At 39.6% G+C, this 18,048-nt stretch overlaps 1 long non-coding RNA gene across 1 annotated transcript in view; it reads left to right on the top strand.

Moving 5' to 3' along the window:
- Positions 1-18,048, top strand: part of LOC116088660 — a 211,316-nt gene that overhangs the window by 78,352 nt on the left and 114,916 nt on the right. Inside the window, exon 2 of the long non-coding RNA XR_004117966.1 lies at positions 10,835-10,955. This is a non-coding gene — a long non-coding RNA (uncharacterized LOC116088660). The remainder of the gene's footprint in view (positions 1-10,834; positions 10,956-18,048) is intronic.

Here is an 18,048-nt window from a genome sequence, read left to right as displayed (position 1 = left end):
TAATATAGCTTGCTGAGTCTGATTCTGGTGTTTGTATATATGGTTTTAGGGCTGACCACTCTTCATTGGATGACCAGTAAGGGGCTCATCCCTAGGAGAGGCTAGATCTCCTTCTTCCTACCCTCATTAGTTGTCTGTAATTCTTTGTCTTTGGCTGGGACTCCTTGACATTTTCCCCTCCCATGTTAGCATGGCCCTTGATGTTGCCAGTGTTTCTGACTTGTTGATGCAGCCATTTCTAGTAGACTGTTTGACAGCAGAATTCCCTGTGTTCTGGCTCTTCCACTTCCATCTTCTTTGATAATCCCTGAGCCACAGATGCAAGAGCTGTGATGCAGATGTGTCCATCAGATCTGGGCTTTCCATGGTCTATTTCTCTCTGCATTTTGTCCAGGTGTAGATTTTTGTTGGTGTTGATGGTTCTGGTATTGGTGTTTGTTGTTGTTGTTGTGGGTTTTTTGTGATAGTCTCAACTTGCTGGAAGGAGGGTTCTTTGGGGAGTTCTGGTTGCCACTCTTGTCTATGGGTTTAAGGATTAGATTTAGAATGCAGTAAGGAATTATATTGCTCTAGGGAATTGGTAGTAGTAGAGTCTGTTCTAAAGTCCATGATCTCACAATACCCAGGAAGCTGACTAACTTTCCATTTCCAGGCATGATTTCTCTCCTATTGAGTAAGCCTCAGTTCCAATTAGATAGGTGCTGGCTGCCACCATGTGAATGACACTTATTGCACCTTTATGCAAATCTTCCCATTGCTCTGATTCATAAATGTTGCAGCTAGGTAGGATTGCTCAATTGCCTACTTCAGTTGGTACCTTACATAGTGTTTTTCTGGAAGCATGGAAGCTAGATGGTAGGAAAGAGGTTTCCATGTCATCTTCCTACTTGATCTACTCCACAGATGGTTGCTCAGTAATATTCATTGTCACCTTATTCATAATAACCAGGAATTGGAAACAACCTAAATGTCTGTCAACAGGTGAATGGATAGCAGAAATGTGGTGTATATAGGCAGTGCACAGCTGTAAAAAAGAGTGAAATTATGAATTTTGCAGGTATGTGAGTAGACTAGGAAAAGGTTGTATGGAGGGAGATAACCCCATGACCCAGGAAGACAAATGCTGCATCTTCTCACTCATCTGCCGTTCCTAGCTCCAAATCCTCAGACATGAGTATATAACATGGAGTAACCATAGAAACTAGGAAAGCATAAAGACTAGAGGTGGGGGATGGAAAGAGCAGGATATGAATGGCATGAAGTGGCTAATGGGATAACAAGATGGGGGCTCTGGTTGGGGAGGAGGAAGGGAAATTAATGCAGAAGGAGGAGGATTGATGAGGGACAAATGACACCGAGGTTGTTTGATAAAACCTCAAGGAAGGACATTATTTTATCCTAAAATTACACAAAATGCAATTCACAAAAAGTTATATATGCATTTTCATTTCTATATGTATATGTATACACACATATATGTATATGTGTACACATATACATATATATACACACATTTGATGTGAGGGTATGTACACAAATATGGTGAAACCACTTGGACTAACAAGGCTTCCTACCAATAACCAATGTAGCCCTCGGTTATCTCTCAGAGTTTGAGGGTGGGCCTCTCTTGCTGAAGAAAGTGCACACAGGAATCAGATTATCTGAGTTTCGTTCCTTTGGTCATACTATACCTGGTGTTGCTGTGTTTGTCTATCCCTCTTGTTGAACTACTATCTTCCTTTTAAGTAGATTTTAGCAGTAATTGTAATGGTGTGTGTGTGTGTGTGTGTGTGTGTGTGTGTTTGATGTGTAAGAAAGAAGAAAGGATCTTAGGGGAAAAAAATCTCTACCTTTTCCTAGTAGGCAGGTGTTTATTATGGGATTAAGTCCCCTTTGACCCTTCAGATTCACAAGAGGGGAAGATTATGGCTCCTCTGAACTGCTTTCTCTCTCTTGGACATCTTCAGTGAATGATTTGTGGCTGAGCTGTCAGAGCAGAAACAGCATGCTACTCTGGGTGCGGCCCCTCAACATTGTCCTGCTGGCTGGAATCAGCATTAATTGCTTGGAAAATGATGGTTTAATTGGCAGAGGTATCTGCAGTGATGCTGATGCTCATCTTGGCAGCTGATCAAGCTATTTTCATCCATGGTGTCCAGAGAACACTTAGGTCCCATGCAGTCTGATTCACCATCATCCATCCTGCCAGAATATAGGCACATTGTTTTGTTTTGTTGTTTTTGCTGCAAACTTGTTTTATCTCGGTGGACGGAGGTCTGGTTTTCAAAGTACTAGAATGAGAAATTAAAATAAAATTTTTTGTTTGATGGACATCCAGGCATCTGTGATGATCTCAGCTTTGCTTTCCTGTATGATGGCTTTGTTTTTGAAACATTGTTCTTTACAGCCTGTGAAGTGTCATAACTTCTGCATTTAATTATTTATTTTTACTGGAGTAGATTTACTTAATTTCTGCTCTGAGTATGGATGAAAACTATTTCTCTCAGGACATCAGTAGCCTCAATGTTTATTTATGATCTCTTTTCAATATTTAATCACCATTCCACAGCATAGCATTTTTTGAATGATCAGATTGAGACACTACTAGGAAAGTCTGGAAATAGAGATGTCCTGACCCTAAAGAGAAAGAGGTCCTTTATCAGGATAATGAGAAGTACTTGCTATACTTACAATGAGTAGCAGTTAAGGGCCTTCAAAAGTCTCAAGAACTGTTGCTAGTGCTAAAGGAATAGCCCAATGGTACAGCATTTACCTGGCATTTATGAAGCCCTGGATTTCATATCTGATCTTCAGAACAATGGGAAGGGGATGCAGATGAAAAACTGGAGGTAGATTTTTACATTCCTTTCTATGTTGGTATTATTCTCACTAAGTCTTCATGTAAGCTGAGGAGGGCTTGCTTTGGAATTGCATCACTGTTCAGTTTTACATTTTCAGGCAGAGGGTTACTAAGTGTGTCCATTTATTGGAAGCTTTTAAAGCATCCGCCCTTGTAATAATTAGGTCTGGATTTGGTCTTTGATAGTCTCTCTACTGATGTGGTCTAGGGGACTGATGTGGTCTAGGGGTCTTGACTGTATTTGTTTTCTCTCCCAGTTAAAGAATTAAAAGGTGGGAGTGGCAGGGGATATTTCAGACATGACAGGGAAGGAAAAGAAACCCAAACCATCACAAACAGAAGACAGAAGCAACAGCTGAAGACAGGCATTTATGGGAGGTGAGAAAACATACATGCAGCAGGCACAAAGAGAAGATCCTCCAGAAAGCAGGTGGAAGACTTGTTGTTCCCCTAATTTAGGTTAATCAGTTTGAAGAAAGGCAGGATGGTTGATTGTCTTGGAACTGTTGCTTGACTGTTCTAATCCAGCCTTTGAACTTGTTGAGTCAGTCCATCAACAGAGGACTTGCTGCTAGGAGACAAAAACCTACAAGACTTTTGTTTAAGCCATTAGACTTTTGTCTCCAGTCATGAAGTGAGGAAAAAGCAGGCCATCTCTGGAGCTCTCCACCTTTAGTAAGTAACATGGCCCCTTCTCCTATCTGCTTTTATGTCTAATGCAGTGTTCCCTACCTGAGCCTATCTGAATCCTTGTCTCTCACTGCTACTTTCTAGGATTGAATTTTGAATTAGGTACTTTATATTTCTTCAAATAAATAAAAAACAGACTGTAACCCCAATCCTGAGGAAGAATCGGGGGCCCTTAAATTAGGGAAGTCACACAATATATTAAGCAGGCTGCTGAGCACAGTGAAGTACTAAATAAATAAATAGATAATTAAATAAAATCAAACAAATAACAAGCAGAAATATCCTTATATTATGTCATCCAATGTCCTTATGTAAATTATGTGTGCATGAAACTTCACACACTCACACACACACACACACACACACACACACACATACACACAAGCACATATAACCCATGAATCAGTCTTGATACACACATATTTTATGTTTTGAGGTCCCCTGGGTTTCTAATGTAGTGTTCCCAGAAAGTAGACTGTATTGCAAAGTTTAGAATGATACTCCTTGGATCACTGCCTATATTATGTAAATAATCCTAGCAGGACTAATAATTCATGCTTATGTAGTGAATAGCTCTACCTATAGGTCGCTAGGAGGAACAAGCACAAATGTATCCTGTATTCGTACAGACACAGCAATGCATTCTTTGTAAACTGGAGTGTGGAATGGCAGCCACAGTTTCCTGGAAAGGGGTCTCATTCCATATATTTCAGATAACCAGCCATAAAGGCCAATCTTTAGACTTTAGCAAATCTACACTTACATACCCAGAGCCACTGCGTCAGCAGCACTGCAACACTTAACTACGTGATTTAAAGGTAATGGACGTTCTCAGAGCCACTGCGTCAGCAGCACTGCAACACTTAACTATGTGATTTAAAGGTAATGGACGTTCTCAGCAACAGTAAAGTAAGCTAAACCTAGGAAACTGATGTCATTGGGAAAAAAACCCACTATTTGTGACCAGTGTTGCCCAACATAACCTCCAGAAGAATACAACCTTGGCCATCACCAAACTGAGATCTTTCTAAGGATCCTTTTACCTATGACCTGAACCAACATTAGGTCAAGTTAATGCCCCTAGTGTAAAGTGAAACCCAGCTACCTGCCTTTGAGCAAGAAAGACATATTTAGTTTCCTATCTCAAAACCTAATAGATTAAGACCCTAAGTAGATGGCCAAATAAGTATAGGGTGTTATCTTAGGAGGGATCCTGAAACAGAAAATAAGAAAAGAGGGGAAGTCAAGGAAATCTGGAAAAGTGTGCTTCCTTCTTGGCTCATTAAGTGTGATGGGAGAACCATAGTAATTTATGGTATTAGTGAAGAATTATGTGCGGGGTATATAGGGACCTTTTTTACTCTCTACAAATATTCTAAATGTAAAGACCATTCAGAAAATACAATGGTATATGCCATTACTCAAATCACTCAGTTCTTTCTTTATTCTGAAGAACTACCAAGTGGACTTGTGCTCTAACTGCTAAGTTCCTTTAGTGGCGCAATGCACTCAGAGCACCAACAGCATACATTTCCTGCTTTGATGTCTCTAATCTCCATCCCTGCTGATATTAAATCTGATCCAAATGTAACTGTGTTCTGCCACTGAAGTGGAAACTTCTGGTTTCTTTGGAAAGTTGGTTGTGTCGGATGGTGTTTTGCTGGGGAAAACACATGAAGTAGTGGTTTCCTGAAGCAGACACAAGTGAAAGGATGTTTTGCTAAAGTAGACACGCGAAGGATCTTTCACTGAAGGGACACAGGTGAAAGAATATTTCGCTAAGGCAAGCATGTGAAAGAACACATGAGGAAGGATTCTTTCCTAACAACCCACATATATTGGTGTTCACCTTACATGCATTGTTGAACTCCATTTGTCTGGATTTCATAGAGAGAAACACACCAAGTTTGGTGGCCTCTTGCTGCTTCTGCAGACTCAGGCCATTGGTGGAGTGATGGCAGCAGATACAGACTCACAGGGCACGTGAAGGATGGGGGTGAGGGTGGGGGTGGGGCTGGGTTGCTAAGACACTCATGTGCTGAGGTAGCACACATTGTAAGGGAAGACCAGTAGAGGGCATGTGATATTTGGAGGAAGTATAAATAGGACTCAACAGACTGTGAGAGAGACTTGCTTGTAGAGCTAGCTTTGCAAAGCTTCTTGCTTGGTCTTATGTCTTTTGCTGACCTCTGCTTTGTTGAGATAGGCATGATGAAAAATTTCTCTTCGCATCCCTGGGAGTCCTAATCCTCCTGCTGTCTTGTGCCAATTTATCTGAGGACTGGCTGCTCCTGCTAGGTCCTGCCACCTCTGCTGTTAGCCTGACACTACAAAGTAGACTGCTGGTACATCCATGAAGTGTTTGTGAGTGGAGCGAGCTGCTGCTGCTGACCTGTGAAGTAAAGTGCTGATTTCCTGACAACGCAAATGGGATTTGCTCCAAGGAACAAATTCTAAACAGGTCCACTTCCCCTATATACTAATAACCTTTATTTTCCTCTACATCTGCGAGGTGATGGGCTAGAGGGGAGGTTAATGCATCTATGAATCTATATTAAAAGCAAGTGTTGAAAAATTTAAAGCTGTAAGCTACAAACTGATTATAACCAAGAGAACATCTTTGCCCAGACAGAACCCCTAGCAACTACGGGAAAATGTCTCAATGATTCTCCTACTACTACTACTACTAGACCCACAGCTGCAGTAATATGACCTCAGCTAGCTCTCCCTACAAAGTTTCGTCATGGGAATGAGAGAACACTATCATTTGGTACCATTTGAGACCATTTGGGGCCATTTGGTCAGGTTTCTCCTGCAAGTGAAGTATGCTTCCTGGTCTTAGATACTATCTCAGTCACTACATCACTCTGTTCTTCAACAGTAGAACTTATAGAGTACTTTACAGCAGAAGGTACAGTGACAAAGTAAGGAAGTCTGTCCCATGTCACAGTTAGCCAGCCACAGAGCTGGAAGTAATTGGTTGGAGAACCAGTACACAAAGAATTGCTTTTTGAGTAGGAAATAAGTACCCTCAAGAAGTCTCAAGGTCTCTTGCTTGTGGTAGAATGATAAAATGAAGGAAGGAAGAAAGGAAGGAAGGGAGGAAGGAAGGAAGGAAGGAAGGAAGGAAGGAAGGAAGGAAGGAAGAAAGGAAGGAAAGAAGATATAAATAGGGAGTGTCTTCGAGTTTTACTTCTGTGAACAGACACCATGATCAAGACAACTCTTATAAGGACACCATTTTAATTGGAGCTGCCTTGCAGGTTCAAGGGTTTAGTCCATTATCAAGGCAGGAGTATCACAGTGTCCAGACAGGCATGGTGCTGGAGGAGTTGAGAGTTCTGCATCTTTATCTGAAGGCCGCTAGGAGAAGACTGGCTTCCAGGAAGCTAGGAAGAAGGTCTCAAAGCCCACGTTCACAGTGACATACTTCCTCCGGCAAGGCCATCCTCCTAACTGTGCCATTCTCTGGATCAAACATATTCAAACCATCACAGGGGTTATGACAGCACTGCCTCTGGAGATGATACACCTGGAAATATCCTACCTGAGCTGATAGCATCATGATTAGGATCATGTGTGTGAACAGCCACAGACTGAGACAGAAACCCAAACATCAGGGGATTACCAGTCTTACTCTCCATATGATGACTTAAGATAACAATTCCTTTCTCAATACTTCAAAGGGCTATGCTCTCCATAAGCTCATTGTACCCTACTGGGTTCCAGCAGCACCATCCAGAGGGCCAGCTTTCTAGTCTGGGAGCCTTTGAGGATCACACTTAAATCATTGTGTCTAGGGGAAATCAGTGAATTACTTTTGGGGGTGGCATGTTAAATTCTTGAGAATTTTCATTACATTTTAAGTTCACAACAAAACCTTTCAAAAGTGATCATTGGGCTTTCTGTGAAAATTAACAATGTCAATAGATTCAGCTGCTGAGGAACGAATGTAAGTCTTGGATCAAATAGAAAAGCATAGCAGAAATTCCGACTTGTGATTGGGTAGTAAGTGATTGGTGCATTAAAGCCTCTGAGATGTAACTAAAGCTGAGAAAGAAACTGGCAATGTTCAACGCTGTTAGTAGATCATCTTACTGAAATACATTATGCTGTTATTGCTTAGAGTTTATTTGTTAATGTCCCTACGTGTAAATTAATATGTACCATTCTGCAGCATTCATTTCTGAATATGAAGAATATTGCTATCCTGGGTGACAAAGATGACCCTTCATGGAAAGATGAAGACTGAAATAGATGCTAAAAGACTGCAAACTCTGTTTCTCTAATTCCATAAGTTGATGCAGATCAGTAAGAATAATTACCACCACCTCAAATTACAAGGAAAATAAATTAATTTATAATTTCATTATATCCTGAGCCTTATGAGATGTTGATACATTTTCTTATGTTTTAGATTTCCATAGCTGCCTGTGGGCTGTCAATTAACTTCTTGTTATTATGTTTCTCAATGTAGCAGCATCCTTGATAGTTTTGATAATGTTAGCACTGAAAATTTTTTATGAAAGAAACACTAGTATAAAGTCATTATACTTTTACAAAAATAGGACTATAATTTTTTAATTATTTCAATATTAATCCTTCTTGGAAAAAAATACAGGCATTTAGGTGAACCAGCCCTAATACCAGTACACACAAACACTCATTTTTAGTAATATGATATGTGGCTTCCAAATTTTAATCATATTCACATTACTTATTTATTAAAGCAAAAGATCAGCTTAAATACTTAGGGTTAATCATTTCAAGTGGCCCTTAATTAGCAGAGATGTAAAGAAATATCTATGTGTAACTGTGGCTACATTCAACACGAAATCCACGTATCCCCAGTTACATTTGTGTTATGATTTTCTACTTAGGTGAACATTTACATACAAGACTCCTTGAGGAAAGATTCCAACAGGGAAGCATGAAGGGACCATCTTAGAAAGCTACGAGCCACCATTAAAATGGAGAGGTTGGAAAATGGCCAGAAATCAAATGAAGCTAGACTACCCAAATAATTGCAAGATCATAGAGCATGCCACTAAGTCAAGGACTCTAGCTGCCCAGTCACCTTCTCTCCATGCAGGGCTCCTCTACTACTGTGGTTACTAGGAAATGCTCCCAGCATGACATTTTTTGCTATAGCTGAACAATGATAGATACCAGCAGGATGGACCATAGTAAAATCAAATTAATCTAGCTCAAAGCAGATTAACAAGTATTGCAAGGATGTATCAATTCTGCAGAAATGGCTTCTATACATCTTCAGAGTCAGACAGAAAATCACTACATATAACAGAGCCAAAGAAACATAATAATGTAATTTAGCAAAGTTACCCCTAGTCTTAGGTTTTGTGACCTTCACTAGTAGATAGGCAATCCTACATCATCTACATCATGACTGTAAGACATAAGTAATAGGTGCTAGGATATCAACCAGTGCCTAAGAATTGGGTTATAGTGACAATGAAAAATCAATCATAAAGACCGGAACAACAACAACAACGAAAGCCTCATTCCTATGTCTCAAACTCAGTCAAGATAAGCAGATCACCTTAGTCAGCAGGATGACTGCTTCCTCAGTGGGTAACTGCCTCCACTCTGGGATGAGCAATTGTCTATGAAACCTTAGAGTCAAATTCATGTTGTGTGTCAAGAATGATTCTATGTGCATTAGTATGTTAAAATTTTTTAACAGTACAGATAATTTAACCATGGTAGAATAATTCAAATTATAGTTGTTTAGCTGGGTGTTCTACTTGGTTGAGTCAAAATTTACTATGACATTGGCTACTAATGTAAGATTCATCACCATGGGAAAGGACCAGCTTTTGTGATGAGGCTGAGCTCTGTGGTATGCTATGATCATTAGCCTCTTCAGGGAGATAATTATTAACAATGGGATAAAATGCATGAACAACTTTTTATAGACATTAATTAGTTTAAGGACCTCTGACCACAACTGCTTTGTGAAATGACTCCAGACTTTTAATCAGGCTTGCAACGTCTTCCTAATAGGGGCTTTTAAGATCCAGCATAACATGTTCATTTAAGTCCTTTTCCCCTGTAAAATGCCTCTAACCAAGGCTAACACCACATGACTTAGAACTCTCTCTTCACAGCTAAACTCTGACTCCTGCTCTGGCAATTTGTTGGAGAAGTTGCTCTGATAATATGCTCGTTTAGCACATGAGACTGTAGGGTCCTCACAGTGTTTGAAAATAGCTCGTGAAATGTCATTTACCAATGCTAAATATAACAAGTCAGAGAAATTTGTTTCAAGGGATGTGTGGGGTTGAATTCATAAGGAAAAGTATAGAGTTACCAAAGAAGGTAGTTTCCAAAACAATACACTATCATCAAAAATCTGTTGATTTATGGAGTGAGATTTATACACCAAATTTAAAATTTAAAAATGGATAGGTTTGGAGAGGCAGTGTTTTAATAATTAATTAAATTATTTCAAAATAATTTAAATTCTTCTCTTTTCCCCAGAATAAAATTTACTAAATAATCTATTCTGTCCACAAAAGTTTTCTATGGGGTGTTGTAAATTCCCACACTAATACCATCGATACTTGCATAATTAGAATGGAAATGTATAATTGATAAACCACCATAATAGTAACTAATAATTATGAATAACTACCAGAAGATTAACTTTTTAATTCTGTCAAGACATGGCTTATCCCCACCCCTTCCTGAAACCTTAATCATTTTCTCAGTCTTCCAAAACTGTTATCCAATGGAACTAGAGTTCCATTGTGTGGCCATACAGTGTGGATGCTGGACACTGAACTCAGGTATTCTCCAAAGCAGTAGACACTCTTGACTGCTAAGATGCCTCTCTAGCTCCCCCATTTGAAAACCCCACATGTTTGATGATTAAAGTATTAGGATAATACTTTACCACTCTGATTTAGAACAGTAAGACAAACACGGGTCCTTTTATGTAACCACACCCAATTTGTGCCCCATAGCCCAGCCTGCTGTTAGGTTTTTGGAAGGTGAATAGCCATCCCATACTAACGAAGCTACATCAAGAAGGCAGAAGGTCTTAGGAAGAGTAGATTCTTAAAAGGTTTGCAACTCACGTATAACGTAAAGATTCTGCCTGTTCTATAGACTCCCAGGCAAGAATGTTTTGTAAGTAAAGCCAAGGAGACAAAACTTGTTTCTTGAGAAGCCATGAGCACCTCTCTCATTGCATATCATTGTACAAGAGAATTAACAGTGGCTATCCATGGCATTGCTGCATTTGATGGATTGTATTTACAGGAGCACAGAGTAGCATGAGGGAGATACTTCAAAATATCTTTAAAGAAGCATGAAAAGAGAGTCTCCAAGATGCCTGGCTTTGAAATACGTAATTGAACAGAGACTAGAAGTGGAGTCTATTGTAAGTAAAATCTCTAAACACATTTCTTTTGTATATAAAAATGTCAAATTATCAGATAATAATGTATTCAAGACAATTTCTATTTCCTTGTAAAATTTGTGATGTGAAAAAAATGGTTGGTCTGTTAGTCTGAAATAATAATATACCTGTCACAGTGCTTAGAGTATAATGTTGATCGTGCATTGTATAACAAAAGCCTCATATGCAATTTTCAAATGAGAGACGCATGCCTATGCTTTAGAACTGCCTCAAGAATGAGAAGGCTCACATAACTTACTCAATGGTCAAAGTGTTACTTCCACTTATCTTGGAAAATATGGCTATACCAGACGCTTTGAGAGGTACACACTTAGAGACATGGTTGAAAAACAAAACAGTGCAAAACGAAACCACCTTACAGGTGCTTTCATGATTGGTTAACATTGCCCTGGTCACAGAGGCCAGCCAGGGTTACACACTAAGACACTCTACCAAAACAAACAAAGGATCAAACAAAACACTGCCTGTGTGGAGTGAAGGTATGCTGGAAAAAGTGCACTATCTATAGAGATATTCAGAAGCTTATCTTCAGAACTGTTAGGCATCCTATGGGTTGGGCATCTCTTCACATCCTAACATGAGTTCCTGACCCACATCAATACCTTGTTCAAACTAAATGAATTTATAGAGTGACACAGATGTGAATTTTCAAAGTCAAGAAGTATCCAACATCTGAAGGTAAGGCACAATCTCAGATTTGACAACAGGGAGGTCTCTCTCTCTCTCTCTCTCTCTCTCTCTCTCTCTCTCTCTCTCTCTCTCTCTCTCTCTCTCTCTCTGTTATATCTCTGTGTGCTGCTTCTGACTTACATCCCTATTGATGCTGCTGACTTTGATGTCAGCTAAAGAAAGGTGTGATCACTTGTCAATGAAATGCCACCATTTATCACTATTAAATACATAATGGAATTGAAGGTATTTGACCACAATAGAAAAATATGGCATGAAAATATAAACAAAAGGGTATACTGAACTTCAAATATGAAATAGTCTCCATTGGCTATGTGTTTAGGTATTTGGGAAAGTTATAGAATCTTTAGATGTGCAGATGTCCAGCAGCCACAAGTACAAATGGGTTTTCTGGAATGGGGTCAGGGTCCTGGAAAGCCATTTTGGGGTACCGGAACCATAGGAAGGATTCGTAAAAATTAGCCAACACAGATGTGTCTCAATCAGCCATCTTTCTTTCTTTTTTTTTAAGATAACTTTGTAATTATATTTATGTACAGAAAACTTAGTGTACCTTTAACCCAATTTAGTGGCCAGTTCTTTAGCCTTTGCCTTTTCCAGCTTGGCAATTTGAGCCACAGACTTAGGACCCAGGACGTTGCCTCCCCAGTGGCGACGGATCTCGTCGTATCTGTCATTATAATTGGTCCTAATAGCTTCCACCAGCTTAGCCAGAGCACCCTTGTCTTCCAACCTGTGTGAAGGCAACAGTGGTACATGTCTTCCTGCGGACCAGACACCCCAGCCTAGCCTTTCCCTTGATGATGCAGTAGGGCACCCCCATCTTTCGACACAGGGCAGGCAGGAAAACCACCAGCTCAATGGGGTCTACATCATGGGCAATCACCACCAGTTGAGCCTTCTTATTTTCCACCAAGGTGGTAACTGTATTGACTCCTGCTTGGAGGACTGGTGGTCTCTTAGTTGGGACGTCCCCTTTGCCAGCAGCTTTCTTCTCAGCACGGGCCAGTAGCCTTTGCTTCTTATCTTGCTTTGTCTCTGGCCTGTACTTGTTGGCAAGCTTAAGCAGCTGAGTTGCTGTTTGCCTGTCCAGGGCCTGGGTGAACTGGTTAATGGCAGGAGGTACTTTGAGACGCTTATAGAGGATGGCTCTTTGCCCCTGCAGCCTGATGTAGCGAGGCCATTTGACGAAGCGTGTTAGATCTCTTTTGGGCTGAATGTCCTGCCCAATGCTGAAGTTCTTGGGCCTCTTCTCAAACAAAGGATTGACCACCTTCTTGGCCTCCTGTTTCTTGACGATGGCGGGGGCCTGGGCCACCTTCTTCCCCTTCGCCTTCCTTCCTTTGGTTATCTTGCTCGGCTATACACATTACTACAAGCGAAACCAGGTAGAATAGGTAAGGCAAAACCCCTTCCCCAAGTTTGTCAGCAACCTGGCCAAATCAGCAACTTCTTCTTCAGGTCTCTGGAGGCGGGACTTCCGGTGTAACTCGAACTTGGAGAGAGGTGTGGCAATTAGCAGGAGGTGGGAAGAGAGGCGTGGTTATCTATGGCAAGGCAAGGTCTGAAGAATCAGAGCTCAGCTGAAGAAGGGTCACAAGATGCGCAAGACTTCATGGATAAAGGCCACCAAGGGCAAACTTTGAAGCTTCATATCCAAGCCAATCTTTGTTTTCTCTTTTTCCTGAGTACAAACTCAATGTGACCAGCTAGCACTCTGCTTCTGCAGCCACGCTTTTCCTACCTCTTCCATGCCTTCTCTGATATGACAGACTGCACCACCATGAAAATATAAGCCAAGATAAGCCTTTTCCTTTTCCATTTTCTTTTTTCATGGAATTTTGTCACAATATCGAAAGAGTAAATAAAATACAGTATGTCCAGTATATATTAAAATGCTATCAAATCATATTAAAAGGTAACCCCGTTCTTCCTTATAAGAGCATTTCATAAATAAGTATATATTTTAATTCTAGTTACTCTATTTAATCTTACACAAAGATAATATAAATTAACTTATGTCATATGCTGATATATATTCCCTTAGGTTTCAAAATAGCATGTAAATTCCATACCTCAAAGGAATGGAAGGATAGCTAGCACCAAACTAAATGTTTGCCATGTATACAGTATATCTCTGAAAAGATTTTTATAAATTAAAATGAATAATTCATAGCTAATTTTGATTTCTATCTGCAAGATAGTAAAATAACTACGCCCACACTGAGTGCTTTTATTAGTACTTGTGGCAAGCTAGAAGAATAAGTAAAATAGCAAATTTGTTGCAGTGAGAATCTGAGGTAATGAAAGATCTGTGAGAGATGGAACATGTCAATGTAGCTATTGAGAGAAGTAAGATTTAAAATGAAGAAGAAATATGTCATCCCATGGTGGTAATGGACAAGGAGGGAGCAGGAGGTGAGATTTAGAGTAGCTTAAGCCAAAGTAAATATGAGCATGTGGTTAATTCACCAAGGAAAAGTGGGTTTCTACAACAGACACCAACCTTTGTGATTATGACATTAAACTCTTGCAGAGAATACAGTGGTCCCACACTGACATTTTCTGAACGACAGAGAATGTTCCTTCTCTATGAAAAGAATGACTGTTCTCTCTTCTACAGAATCAAAGGGAGTTCTTGGCAGAGGAAATCCTGACATCTGAATAGACAAGGTCTGTCTTCTCTGGATATTGTAATGACATGTTTTACTCTTTTTAGGGTTTATTTTATTTTAAATTTCGTGCACATGTATGCGTTAGGGGCAAGGTGTGTGCATTTGGGTTCCTGTTTAGACCAGAGGCATCTGTCCCTTTAGGACTGGAGTCAGAGTCATCAGTCAGACGGCTGTGAACTGCCAAACAAGAGTGAACTGTCCTATCCTAGAACAGTAAGAGACGCTGAGCTATCTCTCTGCCCCATAGTTTACTTTTGATTGAAAATATGCTGTATTCTAGATTTCAGATAATATTCTGATATTGAAAAGGCTACTTAAACTTGCTTAAGTTATGGGAGTTATTTATTAAGGTATTTATTGCTAGGGCTATTTTAAACCATTTCAGTGTGCCTGATTATCAACAACATGTTTTAATCTCAACAATTCTTTTTTCAGCACAAAACCATTAGTTTGTTTTATGAATCCTGGGTGTCTTATATATATGCATATATGCCATTTCCTAATCTGTATGTTTATTTATGCTTCTGTTTACATGCTCACTCAATTACTTCTTGTCTCTTTTGTGGCTTAAAAAAAAAAAAATGTTAGAAAGCCTCTAGATGCAACAGTAGTGCAGAGGTTTTGCTTTAACATCTTGAGTCTCATTGTTCTTTCCCATGATACCTGGCCCTCCCTCCAAGCTCGTCCTCAGGTGTACTGAGAACTTCCAGTTAGAAGCTGATCCCTCTCCTCTTTTCCCCCTGGCCCTCCTTTCCTCACAAGTTTATGAGAAAACATTATCTCTCCCAAGAGACTAACGTGGCAAAAATGCATCCTGACTTATCCTAGAATTTTATTTCAGTTTACCATGTGGTCTTATAAAACGGGAAGTTTATTTTAAAATCTTCCTCAGTGGGACCATTTAAAAATCAAGGATGTGATTCGAGAATAAAAACCCATTGTACTCTCTTCTGGGAGGACACAGAGCTTCAACCAATTGAGAATGCACCTTCAATTCACAAAGGAACACATGCATCCAATCAAAATAAAACTGAACCTGGCAGAAGACGGAAGAAAACATGCTTGTAAATTCTCAGAGGGTGAGAATAGAGATTTGGCAGAATGAATTCTCTAATTCCATGACCAAATTTTTACATGTCAAATTTGACACATAGAATTATTGAATGGATAAAAATAAGTAAAAATGTCTTCAGAATGGAGGCAGTAAAAGAGTAGGCATGTACAACCAGCAAGGTAATATTGTTCTTGCAGTGAATTTGCCTGGTTATCTCTATTCATGAAGGCTTAGTCTGTATGATTTGTAGAATGAACCCTTTCCTCTAAGAAGGAACAGGGAAGTTCCTAGATGCCTGTATTCCTGCTCAGGGACTCCCTAAGAGATCAGAAGAATAGGAAGCAAGGGCTCATTAGAACAGTACATAACTTCAGTTAAGTAACTTGGGTTGAAAGAGTATAGGGCTCAGCCAGGACATTCATCTGTATGGCAGGACAGTTGTGATTGTTGAGCCCTCAAGTCAAAAAAACCCGTCTTCATTCCTCCCTACAGAGGAGCAGTGTAAGCCAATTTGTTATACCAGTCAGCATGGGCTGTATTTTAGCTAATTGTCTTGCTTTTTCTATTTTGTTAGCAAATGAATAGAGATATGTATTGTCTATGTACTGGGTAATTTTATGTCAACTTGACACAAACTAGAGTCATGAAAGAGGAAGAAGCCACAATTAAGAAAATGCCTCTATAAGATCAGGCTTAGGGAGGCTATAGGACATATTTTAAATGAGTGATCAATACTGGAGGGACAGGCCCAATGTGGGTGGTGCCATCCCTGGCCTGATGGTCCTGGGTTCCATAAGAAAGCAGGATGAGCAATCCATGAAGAACAAGCTACTGAGCAGCACTCCTCCACGGCCTCTGTATCAGCTCCTTCCTCCAGGTTTTTGCCCTATTTGAGTTCCTGTCCTGACTTCCTTTGATGATGACCTGTGATGTGGAAGCATGAGCTCAATAAATCCCTTCCTCCCCAAGTTGATTTGGTTATGGTGTTTTATCACAGCAATAGTAACCTGTGATGGTTTGTATATGCTTGGCCCAGGGAGCGGTACTATTAGTAGGCATGGCACTGTGGGTATGGGCTTTAAGATCCTCATCTTAGTTTTCTAAAGCCAATATTCTGCTAGCAGCCTTCAGATGAAGATGTAGAACTCTCAGCTCCTCCTGCACCATACCTGCCTGGATTCTGCCATGTTCTTGCCTTGATGATAATGGACTGAACCTCTGAACTTGTAAGCCAGCCCCAATTAAATGTTGTTCTTATAAAAGTTGCTTTGGTCATGGTGTCTGTTCACAGCAGTAAAACCCTACCTAGCATATAACCTTAACTAAGACAATCTCCTATTAGGAAGCAAATAGATAATGTAGCATTATTACTAAAAAGTGGGGCCTCAGATGTCTTCTTTGATTGCTGGCTTACTGATTGCTGTCATTTTTTTCCCCACAAAAATGGTTAAAGATTATCTTTTCCTTATTACTAAAGTGACTTTATTCTACTTCAACCCAATAAAGTTATAAACTACAATAATTACAGATTTTTAATTTAAATTAGTGATAATTTCTAATGATATATTTAGAGACATAAACAACATAAAAGATATGAAAAACCCCAGGAAATACCCCAAATGCACATATTGCATATTGTCAAATGGAAATCAGAAAAATGATGTCATTGTTGAAATTAAGCTCATATTTGATTAAAATCACAGAAATGAATAAAGGATAGGACATATGAACTAGAGATGCATCTCTGGAAAGTACAATACATAAAGAGTGGACATACAAAGGTCATTTTCGAGACTTGCATGACTTGATCATGAAATATGAAAAGGACATTGTAAAAGTATTACAGGCTAGCATTACTAAAGGATATAGGCACAAGTCCCAAGCAACACTCTAATACATCATATCTAATGCTGCTTGTGCAGATACTGTGTCAAAATCCACTTGCCTTATATCAAGGTTAGTTTAGCACTAAAAAGTCAGTAAGTGTAGACCGTTGCCTTAGCAGGATAAAGTACTCCATCTCATTTCTGCAGAGAATCCTATCAAGAACCAGCAAACTAGGAAGAGGAGGGGACTCTCTTAAGCTAATAATGCATCGTCTACCAGGTCCATTCAGCCCTCCTCATGTTCAATATGGAAATATGAGATTCTTCTTCTTGAGTGTGTGCCTCATTGAAGCTGCCTGCCTGACTTGCATGGAGTGTTGTCCTGTGATTCTCAGCAGGGCAGCAAGGGAAGTGAAATGATGCACTTCATGCTTAGATTAGGGGAAGAGGTTGAGTTCACCTGTGAGGATCAAAGCGTTCCGAAGAGTAAACACAATGCACTCTAAACTGCAATAGTTTCCTATACCTGTGGGTTGTGTGTGTGTGATTTCTTTAACCCATAGTAGACTGTGGTCTGAAAATAGTACTTAGAAAATCCCAGATGTAAACAATTTATGAATTTTAAATGACTTTTATTATAAATATGTTGTTATACTAATTCTATCTTATTAGTTATTGTTATCTGTACTAACTTAGACAAATAAAATTTATCACATGCATATATGTATTAGACAAACAGTACATAGAGGGTTCAGTAATATTGAAGGCTTTGGCATCCACTGAGCCTCTAGGAATATGTCCTATATAGA

The sequence above is a fragment of the Mastomys coucha genome, unplaced genomic scaffold, assembly GCF_008632895.1.
Source record: "Mastomys coucha isolate ucsf_1 unplaced genomic scaffold, UCSF_Mcou_1 pScaffold14, whole genome shotgun sequence".
Lineage (NCBI taxonomy): Eukaryota > Metazoa > Chordata > Mammalia > Rodentia > Muridae > Mastomys > Mastomys coucha.
Note: the sequence above shows the minus strand (reverse complement) of the source record. Positions and strands in the feature narration are given on the sequence as shown.